We start from the raw sequence: 17,109 nt of genomic DNA, 5'->3' as shown, positions 1-17,109 counted from the left end.
TGTGTCTTTTAATTGGAGCATTTAGTCCATTTACATTTAAGGTTAAGATTGTTATGTGTGAACTTGATCCTGCCATTATGATATTAACTGGTTATTTTGCTCGTTCGTTGATGCAGTTTCTTCCTAGCCTTGATGGTCTTTACATTTTGGCATGTTTTTGCAATGGCTGGTACCGGTTGTTCCTTTCCATGTTTAGTGCTTCCTTCAGGGTCTCTTGTAAGGCAGGCCTAGTGGTGACAAAATCTCTAAGCATTTGCTTATCTGTAAAGGATTTTATTTCTCCTTCACTTATGAAACTTAGTTTGGCTGGATATAAAATTCTGGGTTTAAAATTCTTTTCTTTAAGAATGTTGAATATTGGCCCCCACTCTCTTCTGGCTTGAAGAGTTTCTGCCGAGAGATCTGCTGTTAGTCTGATGGGCTTCCCTTTGTGGGTAACCCGACCTTTCTCTCTGGCTGCCCTTAAGATTTTTTCCTTCATTTCAACTTTGGTGAATCTGGCAATTATGTGTCTTGGAGTTGCTCTTCTCGAGGAGTATCTTTGTGGCGTTCTCTGTATTTCCTGGATCTGAATGTTGGCCTGCCCTACTAGGTTGGGGAAGTTCTCCTGGATGATATCCTGAAGAGTGTTTTCCAACTTGGTTCCATTTTCCCCCTCACTTTCAGGCACCCCAATCAGACGTAGATTTGGTCTTTTTACATAATCCCATACTTCTTGCAGGCTTTGTTCATTTCTTTTTCTTCTTTTTTCTTTTGGTTTCTCTTCTCGCTTCATTTCGTTCATTTGATCCTCAATCGCTGACATTCTTTCTTCCAGTTGATCGAGTCGGTTACTGAAGCTTGTGCATTTGTCACGTATTTCTCTTGTCATGGTTTTCGTCTCTTTCATTTCATTTATGAGCTTCTCTGCATTAATTACTCTAGCCATCAATTCTTCCACTTTTTTTTCAAGATTTTTAGTTTCTTTGCGCTGGGTATGTAAATCTTCCTTTAGCTCTGAGAAATTTGATGGACTGAAGCCTTCTTCTCTCATCTCGTCGAAGTCATTCTCCGTCCAGCTTTGATCCGTTGCTGGCGATGAGCTGCGCTCCTTTGCCGGGGGAGATGCGCTCTTATTTTTTGAATTTCCAGCTTTTCTGCCCTGCTTTTTCCCCATCTTTGTGGTTTTATCTGCCTCTGGTCTTTGATGATGGTGATGTACTGATGGGGTTTTGGTGTAGGTGTCCTTCCTGTTTGATAGTTTTCCTTCTAACAGTCAGGACCCTCAGCTGTAGGTCTGTTGGAGATTGCTTGAGGTCCACTCCAGACCCTGTTTGCCTGGGTATCAGCAGCAGAGGCTGCAGAAGATAGAATATTTTTGAACAGCGAGTGTACCTGTCTGATTCTTGCTTTGGAAGCTTCCTCTCAGGGGTGTACTCCACCGTGTGAGGTGTGGGGTGTCAGACTGCCCCTAGTGGGGGATGTCTCCCAGTTAGGCTACTCAGGGGTCAGGGACCCACTTGAGCAGGGAGTCTGTCCCTTCTCAGATCTCAACCTCCGTGTTGGGAGATCCACTGCTCTCTTCAAAGCTGTCAGACAGAGTCGTTTGAGTCTGCAGAGCTTTCTGTTGTTATTGTTTACTGTGCCCTGTCCCCAGAGGTGGAGTCTACAGAGACAGGCAGGTTTCGTTGAGCTGCTGTGAGCTCCACCCAGTTGGAGCTTCCCAGCAGCTTTGTTTACCTACTTAAGCCTCAGCAATGGCGGGCGCCCCTCCTCCAGCCTGGCTGCTGCCTTGCCGGTAGATCACAGACTGCTGTCCTAGCAATGAGGGAGGCTCCGTGGGTGTGGGACCCTCCCGGCCAGGTGTGGGATATGATCTCCTGGTGTGCCTGTTTGCTTAAAGCGCAGTATTGGGGTGGGAGTTACCCAATTTTCCAGGTGTTGTGTGTCTCAGTTCCCCTGGCTAGGAAAAGGGATTCCCTTCCCCCTTGCGCTTTCCAGGTGAGGCAATGCCTCACCCTGCTTCAGCTCTCGCTGGTCGGGCTGCAGCAGCTGACCAGCACCGATCGTCCGGCACTCCCCAGTGAGATGAACCCAGTACCTCAGTTGAAAATGCAGAAATCACCGGTCTTCTGTGTCGCTCGCGCTGGGAGTTGGAGACTGGAGCTGTTCCTATTCGGCCATCTTGCTCCGCCCCCTCTTTTTGATTATTTTCATCTCTGTTAAATTTATCTGATAGAATTCAGAATTCCTTCTCTGTTTAGTCTTGAATTCCTTTGCCTTAAGACAGTCATTTTGAATTCTCTGTCTGAAAGTCCACACATCTCGTTTTCCAGGATTGGTTCCTGGTGCCTTATTTCATTCATCTGGTCAGGTCACGTTCCCCTGGATGGTGTTAATGCTAGCACATTTTCTTCAGTGTCTTAACATTGAAGAGTTTGGTATTTATTGTAGTCTTCACTATCTGGGCTTGTCTATACCTGTCCTTCTTGGGAATGCTTTCTAGATATTTTCAAAGACTTGGGTTTTGTGATCTAAACTGCATTTGCTTCAGGGAGCACCCCAAGCCCAATAATGCTGTGGTTATTATAGACTCACTGATGTACCACCTTGATGGTCTTGGGCACGATCTGGGAGAATTCTCTCATTACCCCTTGCAGACTCTTGTTCTCTTCCCTTACTTTCTAGTAAACAAACAGAGTCTCTCTCTGTTCTGAGCCACCTACAGCTAGGGGTGGAGTGACACAAGTACCACTGTGACTGCCCCGGATCAGACCTGAAGCCATTACAGCACTGGGTTTCATCTAAGGCCTGCCACAACCACTCCCTGGTTACTGCCTATGTTTGCTCAAGGCCCTGGGGCTCTACAATCAGCAGGTGGCAAAGCCAGCCAAGCCTGTGTCCTTCCCTTCAGGGTGGCAAGTTCTCTCAGGCCCCAGTGAATCCACAGTTTCTGTCTGGGAGTCAAGGACTAGAGTCACAAACCTTAGAAATCTACATGGTTTCTAAGCTGACATTCAACCACAAGATACAGTCCTTTCCACTCTTTTCTCCCCTTTCTGAAGTCAGAGAAGCTTCACCTCATAGTCACAGCCACCACAGGCCATGAGGAATTCTGCCTGACTACTGCTGACGTTCCCATAAGGCCCAATGATTCTTAAATAAGCATGTGATGAATGCTGCCTGACCTGGGGCTCAGCTTTTAGGGCAGTAGGCTCCCCGTTGGGCCAGGGCAAGTCCTGAGATACTTGAAAAGAGCCAAGACCTGGAATCAGGGACCCCAAGAGCCCACTTGGTATTCTCTATCCTCCTGTGGCCATGCTGGTACGTAAAAGTGCAAGGCAAATTCCCCTGTATTTTTTCTTCTGCTTTTCTCAAGCGGAAGGAGGTTGGGTTGCCTGCGGCAATTTCTTAAGACAACAATAAACTTTGCTGTATCACTTGACTCTTCCTTTCATGAGAGATTTCTCTGTAGCCACCACAGCCAGTAACATGCTGGATCTCACCTGAAGCCAGTGAATCTCAGAAGCTCACTCAAGGCCCTCGATGTAGTTTCTGGGTATTGCTGCTGGTTGTTCAGGGCCCAAGAGCTCTTCAGTTAGCAGTTGATAAATGGTGCCAAGAATAGTTTATTCTTTTCAAGGTAATAGTTTCCATTCTGGGCCAGGTTGTGTCTAGAAAAGTTGTCTGGGAGCTAGGGCCTAGGAAGGGGGTCCTCATGACTGAGCAGTGCCCTATTCTACTGTGGCAGAGCTGGTATTCAAGATGCAAGACAAGGTCCTCCCCTGTCTTTCCTCTTCTTTCTTCAAGCATAAGGAAGGAGTCTCTTTGGAGCCAGGAGCTATACAGCCTGTGGTTAGGGGAAAGGTGGCACCAGTATTTCCTTAGTTGCCCCAGATGTCTCAGTAGGTTGTGTGCTCCACTGTCTCTTAGCCTCGTTCAGCACTAGGACTTGCCTAAGAGTTGCAGTCCTTATGTCCTAGATTGCCTTTCATGTTTACTTAGAGACTCAGAGCACTTTGGCCCTTGGTGGTGAGGTTTGTGGGAATTCAAGTTTGGACCTTTGGAATTGGTAATTCCCCTCTGGCTAGGGCTGGTTTAAATGCTCCCTCTGTAGTTGGGCATCAGCTGAAGTTGGCCTAGTTTTGCTTTCTGCTCTACCAGGGCAGCACTGAGTTCAGTGGCTCACAATTGCTGTGTTCTCCCTCCCCTAGCACCCAGAGATGCTCTCTTTAATATGCTGGCAGTGCTGGGGTGATGGGGGTGGGGTGGCACTGGCAAATCAAGCCTTTTTTCTATCTCTTCAGTACCTCTTTTAGTGACGTGTAGTTAAAACCAGGTACTATAAGGGCTCACCTGGTTTTTAGCTCTTATGAAGGTTTTTAAATTTTTTTTCTTTTTAGATAGTGGTTAGGTTGATGTACTTGCGGGGGATATGATCAGTGGAGTTGTCTATCCTGCCATCTTACTCTGCCTCCCAGATAATTACATCACAAAGCATTTATTAATAATTAGGTGGGTAGCAAGATATTGTACAGATATACCCAATGAAAAATTGTTTTTTATTAGAGAAGTGAAATATGCTTATTTAAGTGGTTCAAATTGTGCACCAAGTGTACAAATTTGAATCTGTTGTCTACCACTATTAACTGCTTAGATGCTATCCTTTTGGGCTTCATTTATACTGACTTTGAAGATAGTTCAAGTTTGGTTTCAGACCACCACAATTAAATGAATGTTGCAATAAAGAAAGTCACAGAAATTGTTTTGTTTTCCAGTGTATTTAAAAGTTATGTTTAACCATACTGTAGTATATTAACGTGCAATAGTATTATATCTAAGAAAACGATATACATACCTTAATTAAAGCATATTGTATTGCTAATAAAAACACTGACAATCATCTGAACATTCAGTAAGTCATGGTCTTGTTGCTTGTGGAGGGTCTTGCCTCAATGTTGTTAGCTGTTGGCTGATAAGGGTGGTGGTTGAAGGTTGGGGTGCCTGTGGCAATTTCTTAAGACAACAATAAAGTTTGCTGTATCACTTGAGTCTTGCTTTCACGACAGATTTCTCTGTAGCTTACTATGTTGTTTGATAGCATTTTACCCACAGTAGAACTTCTTTCAAGATTGGAGTCAATCCTCTTAAACCCTGCCACTCTTTTATCAACTAAGTTCACATAGTATTCTAAATCCTTTGTTTTAATTTCTATAATGTTTAGAGCATCTTCAGCAGAAGAAGTTTCCATCTCAAGAAACTACTTTTCTTGCTCATCTGTAAGAAGTAACTCTTCATAGATTAGTGTTATCTTAAGCTTGCAGCAATCCAGTCACATCTTTGGTCTCCATTTTAAATTCTAGTTCTCATTCTATCTCCACCACCTCTACAATTACTCTTTCCACTTAAACCTTAAACTCCTCAAAGTCATCCATGAACATTAGAATCAACTTCTTCCAAACTTCTGTTAATGTTGATATTTGACCTCCTCTCAGGAATCACAAATTTATTATTGTTTTCTAGAATGGTGAATCCTTTCCAGAAGGTTTTCAAGTTACATTGCCAAGATCCATCAGAGGACTCACTGTGTATGGCACCCATAGCCTTGCAAGATGTATTTCTTAAATAATAAGATGTGAAAGTCAAAATCACTTCTTGATCCATGGGCTACAAAGTGGAGGTTGTGTTAGTGGACATTAAAACATTAATCTAACAACCTACAGAATGGGAGAAAATTTTTGCAATCTACCCATCTGACAAAGGGCTAATATCCAGAATCTACAAAGAACTTAAACAAATATACAAGAAAAAGTCCATCAAAAAGTGGGCAAAGGATATGAACAGATACTTCTCAAAAGAACACATTTATGCAGCCAACAAGCTTATGAAAAAATGCTCATCACCACTGGTCATTAGAAAGATGAAAATCAAAACCAAAATGAGATACCATCTCATGGTAGTTAGAATGCCAATCATTAAAAAGTCAAGAAACAACAGATGCTGGAGAGGATGTGGAGGAATAGGAATGCTTTTACACTATCAGTGGGAGTGTAAATTAGTTCAACCATTGTGGAAGACAGTGTGGTGACTCCTCAAGGATCTATAACTAGAAATACCATTTGGCCCAGTGATCCCATTACTGGATATAGACCCAAAGGATTGTAAATCATGCTACTATAAAAACACATGCACACATATGTTTACCACAGCACTGTTTACAATAGCAAAGTCTTGGAACCAACCCAAATGCCCATCAATGACAGGATAAAGAAAATGTGGCACATATATATCATGGAATATTATGCAGCCATAAAAATGGATGAGTTCATGTCATTTGCAGGGATGTGGATGAAACTGGAAACCATCGTTCTGAGCAAAGTGACAGAAGAAGAGAAAACCAAACACTGCATGTTCTCACTCATAGGTGGGAGCTGAACAATGAGAACACATGGACACAGGGAGGGGAACATTACACACTGGGGAGGGGGGTTGGGGGAGGAATAGCATTAGGAGAAATACCCAGTGTAAATGATGAGCTGATGGGTACAGCAAACAAACATGGCACATGTATACCTATGTAACAAACCTGAATGTTGTGCACATGTACCACAGAACTTAAAGTTTAATAATAAAAAAAAAATTGAAAAAAATACAAAAAATATTAATCTCCTTCTACATCTCTACCAGCTCTTGTGTGACCATGCATGCTTTGTTGATAAACAGTAACATTTTGAAGATTTTTTTTTTTTTTTTGGTCTGAGCAATAGGTCTTAAAAGTGGGCTTAAAATATTCAGTAAATAATTATGTAAATAGATGTACTGTCTCCCAGGCTTTCTTGTTTCATGTATAGAGCAGGCAGAGTAGATTTAGCATAATTCTTAGGGGCCCTAGGATTTTTGAAATGGTAAATGATCATGGGATTCAACTTCAGGTCACTAGCTACAGTAGCCCCTAACAAGAAAGTCAGACTGTTCTTTGAATCTTTGGAGCCAGGCTGAGTTCTCCAGCTGTAAAAGTCCTAGATGGCATCTTCTTCCAATATAAAGCTGTTTCATCCATATTAATCATCTGTTGTTTAATGTAGTCACCTTTATCAATTATCTTAGCTAGATCTCCTGGATAGCTTGCTGCAGCTTTTATGTGAGCACTTGCTGCCTCACCCTGTACTTTTTTGTTGTTGTTTTGAGATGGAGTCTTGCTCTGCTGCCAGGCTGGAGTGCAGTGGCACGATCTTGGTTCCCTGCAACCTCTGCCTCCTGGGTTCAAGCAATTCTCCTGCCTCAGCCTCCTGAGTAGCTGGGATTACAGACACACACCATCACGTCCAGCTACATTTTAGAATTTTAGTAGAGACGGAGTTTCACTATGTTGGCCAGGATGGTCTCAATCTCTTGACCTTGTGATCCACCTGCCTCGGCCTCCCAAAGTGCTGGGATTACAGGCATGAGCCACCGTGTCTAGCCTGTACTTTTGTATTATGGAGACAGTTCCTTTCCTTAAACCTCATGAATAAACCTCTACTAGCTTCAAACTCTTCTTCTGCAGCTTTCTCACCTCTCTCAGCCTTCTTAGAACTGAAGAGAGTTAGGGCCTCACTCTGGATTAGACTTTGGGTTAAGGGAATATTATAGCTGCTTTGATCTTCTATACAGGCTATTCAAACTTTTAAAATATCAGTAATAAGGCTGTTTTGTTTTCTTATTCATGTGTTCACTGGAGTAGCCCTTTTAATTTTCTTCAAGAGCTTTTCCTTTTCATTCAAAACTTGGCTATTTTGCAAAAGAGGCCTAGCTTTTGGCTTCTCTCAATAAGCATAATCATTTCTAGCTTTTAATTTAAAGTGACATCTGTCCTTCCTGTTAAAAACTGTCAATAAACTACGTATTAAAGGAACATACCTCAAAATGATAAGGATCATCTGTGACAAACTCACAGCCAACATTATACTGAATGGACGAAAGCTGGAAATATTCCTCTTGAAAAGTGGCACAAGACAGGGATGCCCTCTCTGACCACTTCTATTCAACATAGTACTGAAATCTTAGCCAGAGAAATCAGTCAAGAGAAGGAAATAAAGGGCATCTAAATAGGAAGAGAAGAAGCCAAACTATCTCTGTTTGTAGATGGCAAGATACTATATCTAGATAACTCCATAGTCTCAACCCAAAAGCCCCTTAAGCTGATGAACAACTGCAGCAAAGTTTCAGGATACAAAATCAATGTACAAAAATTACTAGCATCACTTGCCTTGTTTATTGTTGCACTCCCAACATGTTTCTGGTGAATGGTAGGCAATTACTAGATACTTGTTATTTAAGTGAAAGGTATAGAAAAACTGGAAAATTTTCATATGTCATTCCTAAATATTTAGTACACATTGAAACAAGGATTCTAGAGGCAAGTGAGGTCTAAGCTTTTCTTAGGAAGGCATATAGTGCATTAAAAATTAATAAATACTTGAGAATTTAATCAACAATAATACTGTGCTCTTAATATGCATTACTGCTTAGTAATACTTCCTCTTTAGTGGTTTTGCTTCCAATATGAACTTTGAAACTAGCTAGGATTCAGGCCAAATTTAGCCAGTAATCTCCCTGTATCTTCTGTTCACCTGCACTTTGGGGCTGCTTATTTTGACCAAGGAGAACAATGCTCATTGAGTTACATATGAATGGACCAGGTAGTGCTTGCGCTCCTTGATTGCTACAATGATTACATTTCTTACATCACCATTCAATGCTGATGGCTATGGTTATCTCAGCCATGACAGCAGGAGCCATAGTTCCTTTATGCACCACTTGTTTAGATGCTTCTGCCGAAAATTGATAGGTGAAAATGTAGCTCATGTACCATCACTTTGTTTCTAAAAGAGAGCAACAAACAAATGAATAACAAACAACTCTCTTATCCTCCAGAAGTATGGAGAAGTTAGAATTCCCTGTGTTTGTTATCTTTTTACTTCTTCCCATCCAGGCACTCAAAATAGTGTTAACAATTCTTTTTCATTTATTTAACTTATTCTAAAGCTGTCAGTCATGTTTACTGCTATAGCAATGAATTTAAACCTCTAAAGCATATGTTAGGTGGATAGAGCATTGCAACACATTTTTAAAACAAATGTAGGTTATTTGTTGCTTTACATCTCTATGGCTATGAAGATTGTGTCTGAAGGCCATTTGAGAAATTTGCTTCAAAATATATTGATCATTTTCGTATAATTTAAAGACATTTTATAAAATTTTGGAACTGGAGTATTCAAATGCAATAATAGATTCTCGTACCTTCACCTACATTATTGAACAATACAAAGTACACTAGTTCTGCTGGTTCTTTGATGTTATAAGAATTTTACACTTCTAAATTTTGAGTTGTTATTTGCACCTTGGTAGTATCCAGTAAAGAAAATGAAAAGTAGTTTCATGTACTGATATAAAATAACGGAACACTCAAGCATAAAATTTTACTGGATGCTAAAATCATTTGTTTTTTGCTCCTGTAAATCATAGGTTAATTTTAGTGTTCAAACCACATATGTCTCCCAAAATATGTTTAAAACCTTTACACAGTCTAGAGTCTCTTCACCAGTTAAGAAGCAGACTGTATATTTGTAGCCTTTAGGGTCTCAGGAAATGATTCAAACTGTTCTTAGAAGTGATGCAGTGAGCAAAAAAAATTCCAATAACAATTTTGGCATTAGATTTCTGACAGATTTTGGTTTACAGAATAGAATCACAGATGTGATTAAACAATTCTGAACATTTTCACAACACATATGGATGGCTTTCAGATCCAGTTATCATGTTCCCAAACATCTTCAGATCAAAGGAGAAAACAAAACTATCTGACATTCTTTAGAGTTTGGGATAGCCACTCATTTTTTCGTTAACAAACATTTCTTGAGCAACTATGATGTGCCAAGCACTATTCCAGAGGCATGGGATACAGCTACAAATAAAATTGATGAAAGATTCTGATTTCATAAACTATTAACTGTACTTGCCTTTATTTACATAAAATAAGTAAATTGTATAGTATGTTAGAAGTTAATAAGTGCTATGGGAGGAAAGGGAAAGCGGAGCAGGACGAAGGGGAGTGGCAATTGCTGAAGAGGGCATTGCAATTGGAGCGTGTGATCAGACTTATTAAGAAGGTGACATTTGAGTCAAGACTTGAAGGGAGTGACAGAGGTAGTCATGCAGGTATTAGGCAAGAGCATTCTAATACTAGGACAATTCATGCAAAGGCATAGAAGTGGGAATTTTTCTGGTGTGTTGAAGGAAGAGCAAAAAGGCCTATGTGGCTAGAGTGAAGAGAGTGAGAGGAAAGTAGCTAAAACTATGTTCAGAGTGGGAACAGGGGTCAGATCAACAGACTGCTGTAAGGACTTCAGATTTTTTACTATGAATGGGGAGCCAGCAGAGTTTTGAGTGTCCCTGGGGCTGATATTCTAAGACTAGGTGGTAGGGGGTAGAATGGCAGCAGTTAAGAGCAGATGAAGACAGGGAAAGAGCTGTTGGTGGCCTGGTCCAGGGTGGTAGCAATGAGAAGTGTGGGAAACAGTTGAATTCTGGATATATTTTGAAAGTAACAGCAGCCAAATTTTTTTGATAGGTGACGAAAGGCGCATGAGACAAAGAGAAGCATGATTGCAAAGTATTTTGCCTGAGCATCCAGAGATTGGAGATGTTATTAAATAAGATTGTGGAGTGGGTGAGAGGAGCCGTCGGGGCAACACAACGATAAACCATAAAACATATTTCTAGTGTAGGACGTATTTCATATTATTGTCATTTTCCAGTGTGTTATTACGTTATTTCAGTGTTTAAATAAGAACCATCTGGAAATTTCCACTGTGGCCTAATTCAAGCTACTGACATGATGTCCCTGAAAGTGGAATTGGGAAGATATGAGTACAATAGGCTGTTGAAAGACAGGGCAAGCTGCTTGGAGCACACTGTGACTGAGCTCTGTGGCTTAGAACTCATCTTTCCAGTATCAACTGGACATTGTTGGGGCCTCCTGAGCCTTAGGGCAGGCTAGTTTGTTACATACACACTAGACTTTATATGTCTATATATGTGTCGACCTTAGACCATAATTCAGCTGTTACATTTTGTAGGGCTAAGACTTTATTTAAAATAAGCATTCTTTTGGGAGAAAATTGGCTACAGGCTATTCTAGGAATCAGAGTCTTTTTTTCCATTTTATTTTCTTGTTTGGATGTTTAGAATTAATTCATAATTTACACATATTTCTTTAAGTTGAGTACTTACAGACTGCTGACAACTATTGATAACTTTGATTTTTGGTTCTAAGACATTTTGGTGTAAACCAATGACACTTGAAAATCTATATATTCTCTTTAAATGTAATTCATTGAAATATTAATTTAGCAAACTCATTTTATAGTCCAATGAACAGTGACTTGTAAAATGAAGTCTATTTGATTGCATGACTTCATGAAAAATGCTGATATGTTTAACTTGGCTAATATAGAAAGTGTTCTATTGTTTGTAGTAGTGGTGGTGTTTTTCACCAAGTGTGCTGTGTTAAAGCCCGTCTAGAATATTAAGCATTTGTTCCATGTATTGCTGCAAAATACCCTGGTTCTACAATCCTTTAAAGACAAATTGGGTGAAACAAATCTGACCAGTCCTGGGGGTATTAATTATATTTTGAAACGAACTCAAGCCCAGATACACATTTCTAAATTGTGATTTTCATGGAAAGTGATTATTCCGGACTGGTAGTAATATCAAATGTTGTAGTTTAGTAGATGTGTTATATTATGAAAATTGACAAAAGAAAGAGTTTTTTTGTTTTGTTTTGTTTTTTGTGTTTCATGAGACATAATGCCTTACTGTCATCAAACTTCAAAACCTTATACATAATATAAACTTATTTGTGCTAACTTCTTATTTTTAAAATTTGAGATGAAATTGACACATATGTATTATCAAATATAGTAGCTCTTGCAATATATGGTTTTTGAGCATTTGAAGTGTGGCTGGTCTGACTGAGGAACTACATTTTAAATTTTATTTAATTTTAATTAATTTAAATTTAAATTCATCTGGCCACATGTGGCCAGTGGCTACAATATGGAACAGTGCAGCCTCAGACAGTACCTCTCAACTGGGGATCTAGAAGGGAGTTAAATCGTCGTGCCCAAAGGCACACACTGTTTCTAATTAATCAGTTTACCTCTTGTGCATCAAGAATACTATGTATCATTATTAGACTAATTAAGAAAATAGTGTCTCAAATTATTTTCTGTGAGGCCTAATTCTCTCACAGCATCTAATTGAGAACGGCTATTTTAGAAAGTTCCCTCATTTCCTTTTCCATTCATACCACCCCCAAAGATCCCCCAAATGAAAATCACTATTCTTTTGTTTGTATCCATTGATGATTTTTGTCTGTTCTTTGACTTCATGTAGATAGAAATATACAGTGTGTTTTATGTTGGGGATGACTTCTGTCACTTTACAAAATGTTTTTGAGATCCATATTGTATCTAGTAATAGTTCATTTATTTATATTGCTATGCAGTATTTCATTGTATCAACATATCAAAATTTGTTTACCTATTTCTAAATTTGTCCATTTCATTTAAGTTGACAAATTTATTAACATAAAATTTTCAGAACATCTTCTATTATCTCATTAATTTCTATAGTATCTATAATAATGTCCCCTATCTCATATTTGATGTCAGTAGTTTACTTATGCCATCTTGCTAGGAGTTTATCAATTTTATAAAAAATTTTAAAAAATGACTTTGACCTTGTTGATTTTCTCTATGGTTTTATATTTTATTTATCCTTTCATCACCATTAGCCCTTTCTTTCACTTATTTTATAAGGTAAAACTAGTTAAAACTAAATCTAGTTTTCTCATAGGCTTTTGTTTATTATATAAATTTTCAGTTATGTATGAAATACCCATTCTTTCCATTTATTTACTGATTCTGCAGACTTCATTGAGCACCTGTCTACCCCATGGAAGGTGCTGGGATAAGCATTAGTAAACAAGATCACCACAGTTCTTGCCCTTTTGTCTTCACAATTTTGTTCAGTAGGTAGATACTGGGAAAGAAATGGCAAGATAGCCAGGCCTGGTGGCACATGCTTATAATCCCAGCTACTTGGGAGGCTGAGGCAGGAGGATTGCTTGAGCCCAGGAGTTTGAGACCAGCCTGGACAATGTAGTGAGCCCTCAGTCTCACTACAGCTATTACCCACCATCCACTGGAGTTCCTTAATACCTCAATGAGGCTCTGTGGTCCACTGCAAGGACCCTTTGATTCTACACCTCACCACCTATGAACAGCTCAGTAACAGAGATCATAATTTTATGCATAATTCTGTTTTGGGGTAGCCTTGGAGTCTGGAGAGCAAAATCTATCAGCACAGGTTTAATTTTTACCCCCAAACCCTGTATTCTTGGCAGGGAGGACAAGTGGGTCTCAAGGGTAGCAGATTCAGAGCTCTACATATGGGAGCAGCTACACCTACCCCCAAGCTCCCTGGGCTGCACAGTGGTTGATGGGCAGATGGACTTTCACAGTGACACCTTTAGCAAGGCTTCTGGGGTGAACAGCCTGTAGCAGGACATGGTCAGCCTGAAGATTGGGATGTAAGCTCCTCTGCAGTCAAGGACAGTAGGCTCTGTCGTCAGCAGTGTGGCACTGATTGGCATCCTTTCTGGCAATGATGGGACATATGTGAACATGGCAGTTTCAAAGCTGACCTCATGGGCTGCCATTGCCAGCAAGCCTGCAAAACCATGGCCTAAAATGGAAACAAAGAGTGGGCCTGTCATAGGGGGTGCACTGCCCACTCCATCTATAAAGCATAACATGGATATTGACACCAGGGAAAACAAGGGGCCTGTGCTGAAGACCCCAGACCCCCAGGAGACACTATCCTCACAACCCCAGAAGGTGCCTCATCTTCTCCCAATGAAGCTTCCTGCTTTGGCTCAACCACAGTATCAGAACCCTCATCAGTCACTCCAGACCTACTGGATCATTCCTCACGTGGAAATATGGCATTTGGGCAGAGAAGAGGGGCCAACAGTGATAGTAACTCTCCTGGAAATACCAAGACTAATTCTTCCCCAAGTGTAAAAAAACCTGAAAGCTGCCCACAATTATAATCCTAAAGAATTTGACTGGAATCTCAAAACTGGACATGTGTGCATTATAAAGAGCTATTCTGAGGATGACATTCACTACTCCATTAAGTACTCCATTTTGTGTAGTACAGAACATGCACTATGTACTTGAACAGTGCATTCAGCTCCATAAGCAGCAAAGGGCCTGCCTACCTGCTCTTCAGCATCAGTGGGAGTGGGTATTTCTGTGGGGTGGCCGAGATGAAGTGCTCTGTGGACAGCAGCACCAGTGCTGGAGTCTGGTCTCAAGACAAATGGAAGGGAAACTTTGATATCGAGTGAATTTTTGTCAGTGATGTGCCCAATAACCAGCTCAGGCACATCAGACTGGAGAATCATGACAGCAAGCCAGTCATAAACCATAAAACACAGGAGGTGCCTTTGGAAAAAGAAAAACAAGTGCTGAAAATTATCAGCTTCCTACAAGCACACAACCTCCATCTTTGATGACTTTTCTCACTATGCGAAATGCCAGGACGAGGAGGAGGTGATGTGCAAGGAATGACACAATCAAAATAAACAATAAGAACAAACCAGTTTCTTGTGTGTTCTAACAATTGATTTTGAAAAAGCATTTATAAAGCATGTGCTTGGTCAGCTCCAGTATGTTGTCTTGTGCAGGGGTTGAGTATTGCATCTTTGTCTTTTTGTAGTTTTTTTTTTTTTTTTTTTTTTTCCCCCCCCACAGATGGATCCACATTCACTTGTACTTTTTAAAATGATACTGAAGAACTCACTCTCATGCCTGTAATCCTACCACATTGGGAGGTGGGTGGATCATGAGGTCAGGAGTTCGAGACCAGCCTAGCCAAGACGGTGAAACCCCGTCTCTACTAAAAATACAAAAATTAGCCAGGCATGGTGGTGAGTGCCTGTAATCCCAGCTACTTGGGAGGCTGGGGCAGGAGAATTGCTTGAGCCCAGGAGATGGAGGTTGCAGGGAGCTGAGATGGCATCACTGCATTCTAGCCTGGGCAACAGAGTGAGACTCTGTCTCAAAAAAAAAAAAAAGTTTTTTTGAGTCACCTTATCAATGAGACCAATGTGAAATATAAGTATCCTTTAAAACAAACAAAGCAAAACAAACAAACTTAGTACATCCAAATTAATTTTTTCTATTTTGTCAGAAATTATGGTCTTTTTCTTAAATTCACAGTCATTTAATATCTCCATTTGAGATTTCATATTTCTCACCCCTTTATTGCTTTATAGCAAAGATAAGAAACCATGAGTTTTTTTCTCATGTAAAAGTATTCTGTTAAAATCTCTTGAAAATATCTACCAAGTGGCTTCTCTCTTCCTCACTGCCCTGTTGTCTGATCTGGCTGGATAGTAATGGGATGCAATGTGCAGAGGAATTAGAAGATGTTTTAGGTCTGATTCAATGTTTAGTTATTCTTAGTTGTTTGCAGATCGTTTTTAATTTCCCCCTTTTTCTTCACTGGAGAATCCTTATGGTGTCTTTAAGTTTTATACCAATAATGCTGAGCTTTAAGTGTAGAATCTCATGGTATAGGCAGAGTGAAGGATGGTGTCACCGACTGTAAATTTCACCATGTCTAATTTTTTTTTTTTTCTGTTGAATGGGTAAAAACAAAAAATAAACCCTTTTAAAACATGAAGTAGGCCAGGGATGGTGGCTTACGCCTGTAATCCCAGCATTTTGGGAGGCCAAGGCAGGCGGATCACCTGAGGTCAGGAGTTCGAGACCAGACTCACCAACATGGAGAACCCTGTCTCTACTGAAAATACAAAATTAGCCAGGCATGGTGGCACATACCTGTAATCCCAGCTACTCAGGAGGCTGAGTCAGGAGAATCGCTTGAACCCAGGAGGCAGAGATTACAGAGAGCCGAGATCGTGCCATTGCGCTCCAGCCTGGGCAATAAGAGCAAAAATTCCATCTCAATTAAAAAAAAAAAAAAAAAAAAAAAAAGATTTAAAAAGAGTTAGCTTTCATGTTTTGTGAAATGAGGGACTCGTGAAATAATTGGACTCACCACCACCTGGAATTTTAGTTGAAGATGAACATAGTGACTCCACCAAAGATTCTACTAGCACTCCAGGAATGGTTCCTTAACTGAAATGGAAATTCACAAATGACAGATAAGAATTCAAAGTAGGAATTTCAAGGAAGCTCAATGAAATCCAAGACAAGGTTGAAAATTAACACAAAGAAACTTTTAAACAATCTAGGAAATGAAAGAAGAGATAAACATCTTAAAAATAAATCAGAGTTTCTGGAATTAAAAATCTTAAGGAATTTCAAAATATAATCGAAAACCTTATCACTGCACTGGATGAAGCAGGGGATTGAATTTCAGAGCTTGAAGACTGGTCTTTTGAACTAATCTAGGCTGACAAAAATAAAGAATTTTATAAAATGAGCAAAGTCTTTGAGAAATATGAGATTATGTAAAGTGACCAAACCTATGAATTACTGGCATTCTAAGAGAGTAGAAAAAGTAAACAGCCTGGAAAGTATATTGAGGGAGTAGTTCAAGAAAAATTCCCTAATATTACTATGAGGTAGATATCCAGATACAAGAAATCTGGAGAACACTTGCAAGATACTATACAAAACTAACATCACCAAGGCATATAGTCACCAGAATGTTCAAGGTCAATGCTAAATTAAAAAACAAAAATCTTTAAGGCAACTAGAGAAAAAGGGTAAATCACTTTCAGAGGGAACCATGTCAGGTTAACAGCAGACTTCTTGGCATAAACCTTACAAACCAGGAGAGAACGAGGACCTATTTATGTATTTATTTATTTATTTATTTATTTTTTGAGACAGAGTCTTGCTGTCATCCAGGTTGGAGTGCAGTGGCATGATCTTGACTCACTGCAACCTCTGCTTCCCAGGTTCAAGCAATTCTCCTGCCTCAGTCTTCCAAGTATCTGGGACTACAGGCATGTGCCACCATGACCAACTAATTTTCATACTT

General features: G+C 40.0%; 1 pseudogene; it reads left to right on the top strand.

Annotated features, from left to right (window-relative positions):
* The first annotated feature begins 10,013 nt into the window (after positions 1-10,013).
* Positions 10,014-14,794, top strand: LOC103244256 (YTH domain-containing family protein 1 pseudogene; annotated as a pseudogene).
* Positions 14,795-17,109: the final 2,315 nt, after the last annotated feature.

This window comes from Chlorocebus sabaeus, chromosome 23, assembly GCF_047675955.1.
Source record: "Chlorocebus sabaeus isolate Y175 chromosome 23, mChlSab1.0.hap1, whole genome shotgun sequence".
Classification (NCBI taxonomy): domain Eukaryota; kingdom Metazoa; phylum Chordata; class Mammalia; order Primates; family Cercopithecidae; genus Chlorocebus; species Chlorocebus sabaeus.
This window is presented reverse-complemented; position numbering and strand designations above follow the sequence as displayed.